Source organism: Dipodomys merriami, unplaced genomic scaffold (assembly GCF_024711535.1).
Source record: "Dipodomys merriami isolate MVZ:Mamm:240054 unplaced genomic scaffold, mDipMer1.0.p SCAF_3, whole genome shotgun sequence".
Taxonomy (NCBI): Eukaryota; Metazoa; Chordata; class Mammalia; order Rodentia; family Heteromyidae; genus Dipodomys; species Dipodomys merriami.
In genome coordinates, this window is record NW_027204492.1 from 65,195,479 (window position 1) to 65,200,868 (window position 5,390).

The window sequence follows — 5,390 nt, forward strand, 5'->3', positions numbered from 1 at the left end:
TCAGAATTAAATGAATTAGAATCCAAAAAAACTATAGAAAGAATCAACAAAACAAAGAGTTGGTTCTTTGAAAAACTTAACAAAATTGACAGACCCTTAGCAAACCTTATCAGAAAAAGGAGAGAACACACCCAAATTAATAAACTCAGAGATGAGAATGGAAACATCACCACGGAAACAACCAAGATTCAGAACATTATAAGGGGATACTTCTCAAAACTTTATGCTAATAAGTTTGAGAACTTGACAGAAATGGACCATTTCCTAGCAAATATTGACATGCCAAAACTAAACCAAGATGAGTTAAACCAGCTTAACAGGCCCATATCAAGCATTGAAATAGAAACAGCAATAAGAGACCTCCCAGCTAAGAAAAGTCCAGGACCAGATGGTTTTACAGCGGAATTTTACAAGGCCTTCAAAGCAGAGCTCACACCAATACTCCTCCAACTCTTCAATGAAATTGAAAGAGAAAGCTCACTACCGAACACATTCTATGAAGCCATCATAACCCTCATCCCAAAACCAGGCAGGGACTCATCAAAGAAAGAGAACTATAGACCCATTTCTTTGATGAACATTGATGCAAAACTTCTCAACAAAATTTTGGCCAATCGACTTCAACAATTCATCCAAAAAATCATACACCACGATCAAACAGGATTCATTTCAGGGATGCAAAGCTGGTTCAATATACGCAAATCAATTAATATTATTCATCACATCAACAGGAGCAAGAATAAGAACCACATGGTTATCTCAATAGATGCAGAAAAAGCATTTGACAAGATCCAACACCCCTTTATGATGAAGGTTCTGGAAAAATTAGGAATCCATGGATCATTCCTCAATACAATAAAGGCTGTATATGACAAACCTACAGCCAGCATTATACTCAATGGTGAAAAACTAAAGCCATTTCCTCTTAACTCAGGAACAAGACAAGGATGCCCACTCTCTCCACTTCTCTTCAATCTAGTATTAGAATGCCTAGCTACAGCAATAAGACAAGATGCAGACATAAAGGGGATCCAAATAGGGAAAGAAGAAATAAAACTCTCCCTCTTTGCAGATGACATGATCTTGTATTTAAAGAATCCCATAGACTCCACTCCCAAATTACTCAAGCTGATTCAAAACTTTGGCAAAGTAGCAGGTTATAAAATTAACCCCCCAAAATCAATGGCTTTTCTATATGCCAACAATGAGAAAAGTGTGGCTGAAATTAGGAAAGCAACTCCATTTGTAATAGCCCCACAAAAAATAAAATACCTAGGAATTAACTTAACCAAAGAAGTGAAGGACCTCTATGATGAAAACTTTAAAATCTTGAAAAAGGAAATCAACACAGAACTTAAAAAATGGCAAAACCTCCCATGCTCCTGGATTGGCAAGATTAACATCGTGAAAATGGCAATACTTCCCAAGGCTATCTACAAATTCAACGCGATACCTATCAAAATTCCACCCTCATTCTTCAAGGAAATAGAGGAGGCAATCCAAAAATTCATATGGAATAATAAAAGACCCCGAATAGCAAAAATGCTCCTCAATGGAAAGAACACTGCTGGAGGAATATCAATACCAAATTTCAAACTCTACTATAAAGCCATAGTAATCAAAACAGCTTGGTATTGGCATAAGAACAGACCTCAGGACCAATGGAATAGAATTGAAAACCCAGAAATGAACCTACAGACCTATAGCCATCTAATCTTCGATAAGGAAGCTAAAACAATAGAATGGAAGAAAGACAGCCTCTTCAGTAAATGGTGCGGGCAAAATTGGTTAACTACATGTAGAAAACTAAAGCTAGATCCTTATATATCACCCTGCACCAGAATCAACTCCAAATGGATCAAAGACCTTGAACTCAAAGCAGACACTCTGAAAACATTACAGGATGGAATAGGAGAAACCCTAGGTCTCCTTGGCTCAGGTCGAAATTTTCTGAATAGAGACCCGGAAGCACAACAAATCAAAGAAAGGTTGGACAAATGGGATTGCATAAGATTGCAGAGCTTCTGCAGGGCAAATGACATAGCTGGCAAGATCAATAGAAAGCCCACCGATTGGGAGAAGATCTTTACTAGCCATACAACGGACAAGGGTCTCATATCTAAAATATACTTGGAACTCAAAAAATTAAACCACCCAACAACAAATCCTCAAAGAAACAACTGCCCAATAAATAAGTGGGCGAAAGACTTAAAGAGAAGCTTCTCTGAAGAAGAAACAAGGATGGCCAATAGACACATGAAGAAATGTTCAACATCCCTAGCCATAAAAGAAATGCAAATCAAAACAACATTGAGATATCACCTCACTTCAGTTAGAACAGCAAAAATCAAGAACTCTAACAACAACAGATGCTGGAGGGGATGTGGACAGAAAGGAACCTTACTTCATTGTTGGTGGGAATGTAAACTTGTTCAACCACTTTGGAAAGCAGTATGGAGGTTCCTCAGAAGACTTCACATAGATCTCCCCTATGATCCAGCAATCCCACTTTTGGGCATTTACCCAAATGTTTACAAACAAGACCACACTAAAGCTACCAGCACAACTATGTTTATTGCAGCATTATTTACCATAGCTAAGATATGGAACCAACCCAGATGCCCCTCAGTAGATGAATGGATCAAGAAAATGTGGTATATATACACAATGGAATTCTATGCCTCCATCAGAAAGAATGACATTTCCCCATTTGTTAGGAAATGGAAAGGTTTGGAAAAAATTATATTAAGTGAAGTAAGCCAGGCCCAAAGAAGCATAGGTCCCATGGTTTCCCTTATTTGCAATATCTAGTATAGGTATGAGTCAAGCGGAAAAGGTCAGATAATGTGATGTTAGGAAAATGAACCCTTAAATATGTATTTTAATGTTTTCGTTTCTTTCATGCATGTGTTTCTAACGCATTTATAAGATTATTTCTTTGTTGCTTTGTATGTCCCTCCCCCACAGTGTAACCCCCGCTTTCACTATATTTGATGTCAGTATAACATGTGGAGGAGATGGGGACAAACAAGTCGTTTAAGGATTCAGGTGGACCTGTTGCAACAAGGAGAATTACAAAATGTCATGTCAAAACCAGCTTTACAATGTCGGTGTGGGGGGGGGAGGGGGGTATAATTGGGTGGGGGGAGGGGGGTAAAATTGGGTGGGGGGAGGGGGGAGGCGGGGAAGGGAAGTGAAGGGTAAACAAAGGAGGAGGCTGCAATGCTTGGTAAGAAATGTATGTATTATCCTGCCCATGTAATTGTAGCCCCCCTGTACAGTATGTTCTCAAATAAAATAAAATACAATTAAAAAAAAAAAAAAAGAAATGAGTGTCATGGAATTCTTTGCATGGGCTGATTTTGAACCGTGATCCTCAGATCCAAGCCTCTGGAGTAGTTAGAATTATAGGCATGAGCCACTGCTGCCAGCTTTAAAGGGTATTTTTTAATGTAGTGATCAAACTGTAAGGATAAACAACTAAGAGATTAGCACTAGGAATCCAGAGAGTGAAACCAAGAATACCAATTTACAAGGCATGAGAATGGGCTTATTCAATACATGAGTAACCTGTAACCAACACTTTTTCAAGATTCTGGTTGACTAGTGACAAGAATGTGTCCTTTGTTTCCCATAAATTGAAATAAGTTATCTATAAATGTTATGAGCTGGATACCATGACTCAAACCCAGCCATGGCAGGAGGCATAAATAAGAGGATGATTATAGGCCAGTGTAGATACTGTATGATACTGGTAAGACACTGTCTTAAGAGTAACTAAAGCAAAAAGAGCTGAAGGTGTGACTCAGGTTTTAGAGCACCTATGTAGCAAGGATGAGGCCTTGAATTCAAACCATAGTACTACCAAAAAAATCTTATGAGGGCTGGGAAGGTGGCTCAGTGGTAGAGCGCTTGCCTTGCATGCCTGAGGCCCTGAGTTCGATTCCTCAGCACCACATAAGCAAAAAGAAAAAAGCCAGAAGTGGCGCTGTGGCTCAAGTAGTAGAGCGCTAGCCTTGAGATGAAGAGCTGAGGGACAGCGCCCAGGCCCAGAGTTCAGGCCCCACGACTGGACCCCCCCCAAAAAAATCTTATGACTGTTTGACAATTGTATATTGGTAAACTGAATGGTAGATGTCTTATCTGTTCTGATGTCAGACAAGGGCATACAGAGAGTTCCTGGAAAGATGTTCCCAGTAATCATGCGGACAATTTGCTGTCAGAGGACAAAAAAATCAAAACCAATTAATGTGCTAAAAGCAAATGGAGGTGAAAGGACATGAGACAGTCTGTAAACAAAAATCTCTTTAGCAATTGGACTAGTTCAGATTAAATGGCCATGGAAAATCAGAATTCTACTAGATGTAAACAAATCTAAAAGGTTACGAGAAAACTTCTTTCATTTATACTTCCAGTAAATGTTTGCCGGCTACCTCCTCTGTATGAATCACAGAATAATTATATCTAAGGTACAAATTTGATTGGAAAGGTTGGACACTGGAGGAAAAAATAAGCAGTGAATTTCATGACATGAAAGCAGGAAAATCCAATGAACAGTAACCTTACTATGTCCTAGAAAATGTTTCAGAACATTAGTGGTAATAAAAAAAAGTATCCAAGCTAGGTGCAGGTGGCACACACCTATAATACATGAGGCCAAGATCTGAGGATCATAGTTCGAAGCCAGCCCAGTCAAACAAATGTGCAAGACCCTTATCTCCAATTACCTAGCAAAATGATGGAAGTGGAGGTGTGGCTCAAGTGGCAGAGTGCCAGCCTTGAGTAAAATGACAAGTGATAGGCGAGGTTTTGAATTCAAGCACCACTACCAGAACACACAAAAAAGGAAGACTTAGCCAAGCATAGGAAGGCAGAGGCCTACAGAGGAGCCCTCATTCTCCTGCCATTGACTCCCTCTCCTGGGCTAATAGAAGGAGCTGCTATCAGCTCCCCCATTCCCAACAGTCAGAAATAGGACTAAAATCTGTGATTTCCTTCAGAAGAGAGAGCTAAACATTACGAAGTACAGAGAAGGGGGCAGAGTGGCCCAGATAGATACTTGTGGCCATAGGCTTTGCTGCTTGTGAATGAAAAGCTTTAGATTTTTCTCTCCAATGCTCATCTCTGGGGTAAGAATAGGGCTCTCAGACTGAAATGATCCCAGAACATATTGAAGGAAATAGACTGAAGAGATAGAGACAGAGGTTTTAAAACAATTCCTTTCGTATCTATCTTCCTATTTACCTAATCTGAGGCCAGATCCATTGTGGTCTTCAACTCATACCCCCAAATGCCACTTCTCCTTATCTTGGTTCCTTCCCTTGATCAAAATCTTTACTTCTCCAAGATTCCTATTCATCTTCATAATTCTCTTGATGTTCATAATTCTC